Source organism: Stegostoma tigrinum, unplaced genomic scaffold (assembly GCF_030684315.1).
Source record: "Stegostoma tigrinum isolate sSteTig4 unplaced genomic scaffold, sSteTig4.hap1 scaffold_58, whole genome shotgun sequence".
In the NCBI taxonomy this organism is placed as follows: domain Eukaryota; kingdom Metazoa; phylum Chordata; class Chondrichthyes; order Orectolobiformes; family Stegostomatidae; genus Stegostoma; species Stegostoma tigrinum.
Window position 1 is genome coordinate 2,925,438 of NW_026728516.1, and position 12,024 is coordinate 2,937,461.

The 12,024-nt window shown below is 52.3% G+C and overlaps 1 pseudogene; it reads right to left on the reverse strand.

The window, feature by feature from the left end:
• Positions 1 to 950: 950 nt before the first annotated feature.
• Positions 951 to 1,125, reverse strand: LOC132208952 (U2 spliceosomal RNA; annotated as a pseudogene).
• Between the last annotated feature and the right edge of the window lie 10,899 nt (positions 1,126 to 12,024).

The following is a 12,024-nucleotide window of genomic DNA, read 5'->3' on the forward strand; positions in this document are numbered from 1 at the left end:
AGAATATACTTTGTGGACAGGCAATTCTGCATCTTGATGTAGCATTTTTATTTAACTTCTGGCTCACTTTGCCGATTTGAAAATATCTCTTGGTCTGGCTAATGTAAGAAGTAGTAATCTGATTAAACTCACAGGCCTTGACTTGTGAAAAATGAAGCAGTCACTGGCACACTTGTTTGATTGGTTGCTGTTGTACTCAAATGAAAAATGTGCGTTTGTATACACCATATCGTTTCCTGGCTCTGTTTCCAAAATCTCTAGTTCAATACATCTCAAGTCATCGTCATCGGAGTCAAAACGAGTGAATACTTCGATAGCTTCATTTTTAAAAAATTCTGAAATGCTATTTGTAATGAGGTAGTGTTGGCAGGCTATTTTCTTTTACTTCTGATGCCATGTGTGGTTTTTCAGGGATGGTGTTGGTGGGAAGATGCGGCATGTACCAGGGATGAGGCACTAACGTTCACAGCAAGTGCTGAACATGCAGAAAAGGAGAGATTAACAGGTACCTTGGAACAAGCATAGTTGGAGGCAGTTGGGTGAGAGGACTGAGAGAAAGCACTTTGGTGGCAGCACCAGGACACGTGTTTGATTCCAGCCGTGGGTGACTGACTGCCTGTGTGGAGTTTGCACATTCTCCCTGTGTCTGTGGGTTTTCTCAAAGTGCTCCCACAGTCCAAAGATGTGCAGGTTAGGTGGATTAGCCATGTTAAATTGCCTGTAGTGTTTAGGGAGAGGTAGTTCAGGTGGGTGACAGGTTGGGCTGGGATGCTCTGAGGTTTGGTGTGGACTTGTTGGGCTGAAGGGCTGCTATGGTTCCAGAGTGTTGAGCAGATGGTGGAGAATCAGAGAACAGGCCAAGTAGAACTGAAGGAACAGGAAGTCTGATGTCTCAGGCCCAGACACCCTTCTTAAAGTGTTGATCAGGCTGTTTTTTAAACTTGGTTTACTGAGAGTGCACCATTCCTGGAAACACTGCAATACCAGGATGATGCGTGGAGAGGATGGAGCAAGCCCCTGTTGCAATCCCTGCTCTAAAAATCAGTTTAACATAGTGCCCTTAAGTAACGGACATGTCAGATATTAAAGCTGATAAGAACAGATTTTTTTTATTTGAAAAAATATACTTCATTCATAAGATGTACAAAAAATAAAACATATTTATACACCTACCCAATCATGTAAGCTGCTCCTTGTTGCCCCGGGGGGTATGTACACCAACTAAAGGAAAAAAAAAACAAAATAAAGCAAAAGCAAAACAAAAGAAAGAAAAATACCCTGGCAGTCGTCTCCCCGCACATTCCCCGTTAGCCTCCCTGACCAGTTGGGGAAGGCGCCAGCTGGGCCCAGTTACCAGATCGGGCCCTTGTTTCTATTCTGGACGAGGGGTTTCATACGGTGGTCTTTCCCCACCGTGCCTTGGCGGCAGCTGCCCCAAGCTTTAGTGTGTCCCTCAGCACATAGTTCTGAACCTTGGAGTGCGCCAGTCTGCAAAACGCGGTCGGGGTCAGTTCTTTCAGCTGGAAGACCAGCAAGTTGTGGGCAGACCAAAGAGAGTCTTTCACCGCATTGATTGTCCCCCAGGCACAGTTGATGTTGGTCTCGGTCTGCGTCCCGGGAAACAGCCCGTAGAGCACGGAGTCCCGTATCTCGGAGCTGCTCGGGACAAACCTCGACAACTACCACTGCATCCCCCGCCAGACCTTCTGCGCAGAGGGACACTCCAGAAGGAGGTGATTGACAGTCTTGTTACCACGCGCCCCCCGACCCCCGCCGCGGCCGCCTCGAGGACAGCGTGCGGTGGCGCAGAAATTCCGGGCATGCATAGAGGATCTCACTGGCAGAGGCCCTCTCACCACCAGCCAAGCAATGTCCTTGTGCTTGTTTGAAAGTTCTGGCAATGAGGCATTCTGCCAAACGACTGTGGCAGTCTGCGGGGAGAGCCACACGATGGGATCCACCCTCTCCTTTTCGCTGAAGTAGCTCAAGGATACTACGTGCTGAGCAGTGCCTGACGGCCTTGTGGTCAAAGGTGTTTCCCTTCAAAAATTTCTCCACAAAGGACAGATGGTACGGGACAGTCCAACTACTCAGAGCATTCCGCAGCAATGAGGCCAAGCCCGTCCTTCACCACACCGGGGACAGGTAGAACCTCAGTAAGTAGTGACACTTGGTGTTTGCGTACTGAGGATCTACACACAGCTTGATGCAGCCGCACACAAAGGTAGCCATCAGGGCGAGGGTGGCGTTCGGTACATCCTTTCCCCCATTTTCAAGGTCTTTGCACATGGTGTCCCTGCAGACCCGGTCCATCATCGACCCCCCCAAATGAAGTGGAAGATAGCCCGGGTGACCGCAGTGCGCAGGTCCAGGAGATAGGCCAGGCCTGGGCCACATACAACAGTACCGAAAGCCCCTCGCACCTGACAACCAGGTTTTTACCCGCGATCCAGAGGGACCGGATCGTCCACCTGCCCAGCTTCTGCTTCAGTTTGGAGATTTGCTCCTCCCAAGTCTTAGTGCACGCCCCAGCTCCACTGAACCAAACACCCAGCACCTTCAGATAGTCTGTCCTGACGGTGAAGGGGATGAAGGAGCGGTCGTCCCAGTTCCCAAAGAACATGGCCTCGCTCTTACCCCTATTGACTTTGGCACCCGAGGCCAGTTCAAACTGGCTGCAGATGTCCAACAGCCTACTCACCGACCGACGATCAGTGCAGAAGGCGGTGACATCGTCCATGTACAAGGAGGTCTTGACCTGAAGGCCTCCACTGCCTGGGATAGTCACGCCCTTCAGGCTCACTTCTTCCTGATGGATGTGGCAAAGGGCTTCATACAGCACACGAACAAGGCAGGAGAGAGCGGGCAGCCCTGCCTGACTCCAGATCTGACGGGAAAACTGTCCGATTCCTACCCATTGATCGAGACTGCGCTAACAATGTTGGTGTAGAGCAGTCGGAACCAATTGCGGATGCCCTCCCCGAACCCCAATTTGGAGAGGATGTCCCTCATGTAAATATGGGAGACCCTGTCGAGGGCCTTCTCCTGGTCCAGGCTAACGAGGCTGGTGTCCACCCGCCTGTCCTCCACGGAGGCGATCGTATCCCTGATGAGCGCGAGGCTCTCAGCTATCTTCCTGCCCGGCACAGCACACGTTTGGTCAGGGTGAATCACCGACTCCAGGACAGACCTGACCCGGTTGGCTATGACCTTGGCCAGGATTTTGTAGTCCACGTACAATAGTGAAATGGGACGCCAATTCTTAATTTGTTCCCTCTCCCCCTTCCTCTTGTAAATGAGGGTGATGATGCCCTTCCTCATGGACTTGCACATTTCCTCTGCCTGAAGTGCACTATCGTACACCTCCAGCAGGTCCTGGCTGACCAGGTCCCACAGAGCGGAATACAGCTTGAACGGTCTTATCCCGTCGCTCCCGGGATTGTAATTCCTCTCCAAGGACTTGAGGGCTCTGGTCAGCTCGTCCAGGGATGTCGGCCGGTCCAGCCACTCCCTTGTGCCGTCGTCTAAGACCTCCGTGATAAATGACAGGAATGACTCGGAGGCCGTGCTGTCCGTAGGCTTTGCGTTGTACAGTCCGGCATAGAAGGATCTGCCGATCCTCAAAATGTCAGGCCGAGATGACGTCACTGAGCCGTCGTCCTCCTTCAGCCGGCTGAGCACAGAGATCTCTTTGTGCACCTTCTGAAAGAAGAAACGCAAGCACGTCTTGTCGTGCTCCACAGAGCGGACCCTGGACCGGAAGATTATCCTGGAGGCCTCCGCGATGAAGAGGGAGGCTTGCTGCCCCCTCACCTCACGGAGGCCTTCGTGACATCGACCCCCATCGACTGCAGAAGGAGCAGGTTCTGCATCCTTTTCTGGAGTCGCGACAGCTTTCCCTGCCTCTCTCTCGCCTTCCGAACACCCTTGAGGACAAAGAACCCCTTGATGTTCTCCTTCACCATCTCCCACCAGTCGCCCAGAGACTCAAAGAGGGGTTTCATGGTTCTCCAGCCAGCATACTCCCTCTTGAGCTCCTCGACATTCTCTGGGGTCAACAGAGTTGTGTTGAGCTTCCATGTCCCCTTGCCGGCCTGCTGGTCGTCCTGTAAGTGACAGTCGGCCAGCAGGAGGCAGTGGTCAGAGAAGAACACTGGCTCGACGCCGGTTGACGTGACCGAGAACACCTGCGACACAAACAGGAAGTCTATACTTGAGCTGACAGACCCGTCTGGCCGCGACCAGGCGTGTCTCCACTGCGCTCCATCTGCAGGGATGCAGAAGACGTCGAGCAGCTTGGCGTCCTTCACCGTGACCATCAGGAATCTGGACGTGGCGCCCAGCTTACTCCCCCCACCTGCTGTCCCCACGCCGGATCTTCATCTGCATTGATGATGCAGTTGAAGTCTCCACCTAGGATGACCGGCGCGGACGTCGCCAGCAGGGGTGGAAGGTGCTGCAGGACGGCCAACTGCTCACTCCATACCGCTGGAACCTGCATGGTGATCAGCCTCAGGGAACCGTTCCTGTAGGTGACATCAGCCACTAGGAGGCGCCGCCCCCACCACCTCCTGAACATGAGAGATGGTGAAGTTGCGCCCCCGCAGCAGAATAGCCAGGCCCGAGGAGTGACAGTCATTACTCCCCAACCAGATCGAAGGCCCACAGATCCAGGCTCCCGACCATTTCCTGTACCTGCTGAGGTGCGGTATCCCACACTCCTGCAAAAACAGGAGGTCCGCCTTGACGGTGGTCAGGTAGGCCAAGGTGGACACACATCGTGCAGTAGACTTGATGCTGTGCACATTAACACTCGCAACTCATACTGTCATTGTGGGCAGTGACCGCAGTACCCTCCCCGAGTCCAAGGTCCAGTCGCTCCATCTGTCCCTTCATGCCCATTGCCCAGGCAAACTGCTGGACACTCTCTGGGCTCAGGAAACCATCCGTGCTGCCTTCTGGGTCGCATCCCAGCATCGGGGGTTTGGAGGCAGGAGAGTCTGCCTGTGGGTCAGGCTGGGGACACACTGTTCCCTACTTCCCATCTGAAGGTTGCAGAGGGCCCTCCAGGGCCCCAGTGGCACGTGGCTGGGTGTCGGACGGAGCCTCAGGATGCCTCCCGTCCCGTGGAAGCCGGGTGCTGCTTTCCTTCTCCCTGGAAATCTTCAGCTTCTGCTTTGGGCGGACCTCCTCCGAACCCCCCTCGTCAGAGGAGCTCTTATAGCACCCCCGTAGCTGCCTCTTCCTAACTGATGGTTGCGGTGCTGGGGCCTGCCTTCCTCCTCGCCTTCCGGACTGTCGTCCACTCCCCTGGGTCACCTGTCGCCTCCTCCATCGACTCCGGGGGGCGGGGGGTGCGGAGCCTACAGGGGCGCTTTGCTGGCTTCGGGCCCATCCTGCTGGGCTTGTCCCTCCTGCACGACCTGGCCCTCCTGCACACTAGGGGGTCCTTGCAGGGGCCTGGCGCCTTCCTCTCCTCCAGGGGGCTGGCCCGCATTGCCCCTGCCGGCGACCTGGGCGTAGGTGGTCCTCCGGCACGGGCATGCCCTGTAGAGGTGGCCCACTTCCCGACAAACGTTGCAGCTTTTCTCTTGTGGGCAATCCTTTGCAAGGTGTCCCTCCTCCCTGCAGTTCCTGCAGATGGTGGCTTTGCAGTCGGCCGCCACGTGACCTGACCTACCACAGGCATGGCAGGCTTTGGGTTGCTCTGCGTAGGTCAGGTAGCCCTTGCTCTGACCGATCGCGAAGCTGGACGGTGGGTGTATGATGTTCCCATCCGCATCCGTCCTCAGCGTCACCCTGACCTGTCTTTTCTGGTCCAGATCCCGAAGGGTCCATTATGTTGGTTAGGTCCCCTTCCACCTTCACGTACCTTCCGAGGAAGGTCAGGACATCAACTGCTGGCACATGCGGGTTGTCCATGTGTGCAGTCACCATACGGCTCCTCTGTACCGGCATCACGAACAGCGGGACGGCTGTCAGTACAGAGACGAGACCCTCACCACTTTTCTCCTTGAAAACCTCCAGGAAGCGCCGCAAAGCTTGGCACTCCTGAATGTCACATCAAAGAATTCTCCCCCGGGGAAATCCTGCAGTCAGTAAATGTCCGTGGCAGAAAACCCACAACAGTCCAACAGGACCCTCTTCTCAAAGAAGGTCCGGTGCACAGGTGCACCTTCATCCACTTTCTCCACAGAAACTCACACAGTGTTTCGGACCCCCTGACCCGGGACACGAGCCCTCGCCGCAGCCATCGTCGCAGGTCAGCTGCTCCCGTCATTGTCTGCATCAGCTGTCCATACGGGCAGCTTCACCAATCCCAGCCGCTGTGCTCTTCCTTCTGCCCTGTAAATCTCTCATCATGCAAATCTCTCCTGAGGGCCACGAATGATTCTATTTCCAGTGCCTTCTCAGGCAGTGCATGGCTGGCAGGAACCACTCGCTGAAGATGGTGGGTCTACTTCCCTCAATAAATATGACTCTTCAGTACAAAAAAAGACGATTCACCACCCCCTCCCTCCAAACCCACCCCACCCCGTCTGTTTCTTTGGAATGTGTAACTGCCTGCAGTGTCAATGTGCCTGCAGTTGCTAAAAGGGTCTGATTTTGTGCTGTTCTATTCTGTGCACTAAACAAACTGAACTATTAGCAATGCAACAAATGCCTGCCTCTTCCCAAATCAAACCAATGCAAATACTTGAAACAAATTCTAATTCTAATTCTGATCAAGTAATATCACTGTCAGGAAGTACTGGGTCACAATTATAAACATAATTTCTGAGTCTAATCCATCTGACAGAGAATATATGAACTCTGGTCCCCAAACCACTCCAACATCCGGAACATCACTCCCCTCCATTCATGGAAATGAACAGCGTGATGGTGGATATTAAGTTCAGTACATTGAATAAGTCACAAATGGTTTGACTTTGGCTCCAAACATTCCAATTAGAAATCTGCTAATTTAGAATTGCAAATTAAGATCCAAGAGCTGTAGAGATATAAAGGATGGAAACAGACTGATTGCTGCAACTTGTCTATTCGAACCAGATATCCTAAATTATTTTAGTTCCATTTGCCAGCATTGGGCCCGTATCCCTCTGTCCCTTTCCTGTTCATTTCCCAATCCTGATGCTGTTTAAGAGCTGTGACTGTACCACCTTCTCCATACATGCAGCATTCTCTACATGTAAAACTGTCCCTCAGGTCCCCTTTAAATCTTTCGCCTCTCAACTTAAACCCATGCTCTCAGGTTTGGATTCCTTTCCCTGAGGGAAAGGTATTGCCAATTCACCCCATCCAAGCCCCTCATGATTTTATAAACCTCTGTAAGGTCACGCCTCAGCCTATGACATTCCAGGGAATCAGCCCCGGCCTATTTAGCCTCCTCTCCCAGTAGCTCAAACTATTCAATCCATGTGCCATCCTTGTAAATCTTCTTTTTTCTGAAACCTTTCAGTTTAACAACGTCCCTGTAGCTGGGATATTATAACCGTGTGCAGTATTCTAAAAGTGGCAATGTTCTGTACATCTGCATCGGAACGTCCAAACTCCGATACACAATACATTGATCAATAAAAGCAAACATGCCAAATGCCTTCTTCGACACCCTGTCTAACTGTGACTCCGCTTTCAAGGAACAATGCATCTGCACCCCAATGTCTCTGTTTGGTGACACTCCCCAAGGCCCTCCCATTAACTTATAAGTCCTGCCCTAGTTTGCCTGACTAATTCGCAACACCTCACATTTATCTGAACTCTATCTGCCACTCATTGGCCCATTGGCCCATCTGATCAAGGTCGCGTTGTACTCTGAGATAACACTCCTCACTGTTCACAACAACATGAATTTTGGAGCCATCTGCAAACTTACTTACCATCCCTCCTGTGCTTCCATCTAAATCATTTATACAAAGTTATGGATAAGCAGTGTCCAAGCACTGATTCTTGTGACACACTACAGGTCACAGGTCTCCAGTCCGATATATAACACTCTACCGTCACTCTGTGCCTCCTGCATTCAAGCCAGTCTTGGATCCAAACCACTAGCTTCCAGTGGATTCCATGTGATCTAACCAGTCTACCATGAGGAACCTTTTCAAACACCTTTCCGAAGTGCATCCAAACAATGTTTACCCTCTCTGCCTTCATCAACCTTCTTTGTCACCTCTGCAAAATCCTCAAGTTAGTGGGACATGATTTACATCACACCAACACCAGAGTCAGATAACTGAGAACAGCACGTGAAGCAAAATACGTACATGAGATAACAAAGTGTGGAGCTGGATGAACACAGCAGGCCAAACAGCCCACAGCCTCCACAGCCAGCAGCCCCAGAGGAGACAGCCACGCTGAGCCCTGCTGAGTTTTCACCATCACCCCTAGACCTCCCCCTGACTGAGGTCAAATGGTCAGTCCTCAGTCAGGGGCTCACCTTTGTTCCCATTCACCCACACATCCACGAATGGCAGTCACGTTGGGACATCGAGCAGTTCTTTTTTTTTTCTGCCACCTTTGCCTCTCCAGCTATCTTCTCCTCTATCCAAGATAATAAAGTGGGAAGCTGGATGAACACAGCAGGCCAAGCAGCATCTCAGGAGCACAAAAGCTGACGTTTCGGGCCTAGACCTTTCATCAGAGAGGGGGATGGGTTGAGGGTTCTGGAATAAATAGGGAGAGAGGGGGAGGCGGACCGAAGATGGAGAGAAAAGAAGATAGGTGGAGAGAGTATAGGTGGAGAGGTAGGGAGGAGATAGGTCATTCCAGGGAAGACGGACAGGTCAAGGAGGTGGGATGCAGTTAGTAGTTAGGAAATTGAGGTGCGGCTTGGGGTTGGAGGAAGGGATGGGTGAGAGGAAGAACAGGTTAGGGAGGCAGAGACAGGCTGAGCTGGTTTTTGAATGCAGCGGGTGGAGAGGAAGGGCCGGGCTGGTTGTGTGGTACAGTCGGGGGAGGGGACGAACTGGGGTGGTTTTGGGATATGGTGGGGGAAGGGGAGATTTTGAAGCTGGTGAAGTCCACATTGATACCATTGGGCTGCAGGGTTCCCAAGGGGAATATGAGTTGCTGTTCCTGCAACCTTCAGGTGGCATCATTGTGGCACTGCAGGAGGCCCATGGACATGTCATCTAAAGAATGGGAGGGGGATTTGAAATGGTTCGTGACTGGGTGGTGCAGTTGTTTATTGCGAACCGAGCGGAGGTGTTCTGCAAAGCGGTCCCCAAGCCTCCGCTTGGTTTCCCCAATGTAGAGGAAGCCACACCGGGTACGATGGTTACAGAATACCACATTGGCAGAGGTGCAGGTGAACCTCTGCTTAATATGGAAAGTCATCTTGGGGCCTGGGATAGGGGTGAGGGAGGAGGTGTGGGGGCAAGTGTAGCATTTCCTGCGGTTGCAGGAGAAGGTGCCGGGTGTGGTGGGGTTGGAGGGCAGTGTGGAGCGAGCAAGGGAGTCACGGAGAGAGTGGTCTCTCCGGAAAGCAGACAAGGGTGGGGATGGAAAAATGTCTTGGGTGGTGGGGTCGGATTGTAGATGGCGGAAGTGTTGGAGGAATATGCGTTGTATCTGGAGGTTGGTGGGGTGGTGTGTGAGAACGAGGGGGATCCCCTTTGGGCGGTTGTGGTGGGGGCGGTGTGTGAGGAATGTGTTGCGGGAAATGTGGGAGATACGGTCAAGGGCATTCTCGACCACTCTGGGGGGAAAGTTGCGGTTCTTGATGAACTTGGACATCTGGGATGTGCGGGAGTGGAATGTCTCATCCTGGGAGCAGATACAGCAGAGGAGGAGGAATTGGGAATAGGGGATGGAGATCCCTCTATCCATCTCCCCTATCCATCTTTGATTCACCTCTCCCTCTCTCCCTATTTATTTCAGGACCATCTCCACATCCCCCTTTTCTGATGAAGGATCGAGGCCTGAAACATCAGCTTTTGTGCTCCTTAGATGCTGCTTGGCCTGCTGTGTTTATCCAGCTCCACACTTTGTTATCTCGGATTCTCCAGCATCAGCAGTTCCCATTATCTCTGATACAAAATGTGTACATTACTGGTTAAAAATACTGAAATAATTTCATTATCTTCAACTTTAAAATCAAAGGCTGGAGTCTGCAGCTCAAAAGATATCAGAAGCACTGGGGTGAGAGGAAACCCACAGTTCAGGAAACGCCCAGTATTCAGGGTGATGTCACTAAGCAATTGCCCGTATGTGATAACATCACCCACTTGAACATAGAGCATTCGGGTCTGCACAAACAGGTGGTCTGCACGAAGGATGTGAGGGTCTGTGGAGTGATCGAAAGGAGATTGATGAGAATGATTCAGGAACTGAGGGATATTAGGTGTAAGGTCAGGTTGGAGAAACTGAGGTTTTTCTGCACAAAGCGCACGAGACTGATGATCTTTGACAAAGATGTCTAGGTCGATGATACTCCTGAACATCCCAGGTGTCATCTTCTTTCAAAAACTGCAACTTCCCCTCCACAGTGATCAAAAATACCCTCGACCGTGTCTCCTGCATTTCCCGCAAGTCATCCCTCTCGCCCACTATTCACAATAATAACCAAAACAGGATACCCCTCGTCCTCACGTACCACCCAACCATCCTCCAAATCCAACGCATCATCCTCCGACACTTCCACCATCTGCAATCCGACCCCACCACCATAAACATTTTTCCGTTCCTACCCTTATCTGCTTTCCGGAAGGACCTCGCTCTCCGTGACTCCCTTGTCCGCTCCACACTCCCCTCCAGCCCCACCAACCCCGGCACTTTTCCCTGCAACTGAAGCAAGTGCCATACCTGCCCCTATATCTCCCCCTTCACCCCGACCCCAGGCCCGAGGAAGACTTTTCACATATAACAGATGTTCATCTGCACATCTGTCAATGTTATGTACTGTATCCGCTGTTCCCATTGCAGCCTCCTCTACATCGGGGAAACCAAGCAGAGGCTTGGAGATCGCTTTGCGGAACACCTATGCTCTGTTCGCAACAAACAACTACACCTCCCAGTCGCGAACCATTTCAATTCCCACCCCCCACCCCCCAGCTCCTCTGACAGCATGTCCATCCTGGGCCTCCTACATTGGCACGATGATGCCACCCAAAAGATGCAGGAACAGCATCTCATATTTTGCTTGGGAACTCTGCAGCCCGAGGGTATCAATGTGGATGTCAGAAGCTTCAAAATCTCCCCTCCCTCGCCCACATGTCAAAAGCAGCCCAGCTAGTCCCTGCATCCCTAACCATTCCTCCCATCTCAAGCCCCACCCCCATCCCTTATCCACTATCCTCACCCCACACACCCCCCCCACCCTGACGTGTCCGTCCTCCCTGGACTGACCTATCTCCCCCTAACTCCACACCTACATTCACCTTCACTGTTTCTAACCCCACCTCTTTGACCTGTCTGTCTCCTCTCACCCTATCTTCTCCTTTATCCATCTTCCATCCGCCTCCCCGTCTCCCTATTTATTTCAGAATCCCCTTCCCCTGCCCCATTTCTGAAGAAGGGCCCCGACCCAAAACGCCAAACGTTCCTGCTCCCCTGATGCTGCCTGGCCTGCTGTGTTCATCCAGCTCCAAACCTTGTTATTCTCAGCCTAGAGCATCGTCAGTTCCTGCTGCCCCCATCACCATTTAAGACTGGTTGCAGCAGGATAGTTGGTCTGTTGCTGTTGCAATCATTCCACCCTGTCTGTAATGCATTAGTTCTGCTGTTTGTAATGCAAGCAGTCGAATGCAGTATCTATAACAGTTGGCATCAGTTTCAGGTACACATGGTTCTGATCCCGGCACGTTTGCCTGCGCTCGTCACTGAACCATTAATCAACTTCATGGGAACCATAGACTGAGGGATTATCCGGGACAAAGAGTCCCAGATTCTGGTGGAATACAATTCTGCTGCTGCTGCTGCTGCTGAGGTTTCCATCATCACATGGATGCCCAGTTTTGAGCTGCAGTAAGTGCAATGTAATGTCCCCCAGTTCAGACCGAGTCCCACCGCCCTTGTACGCAGTGACCT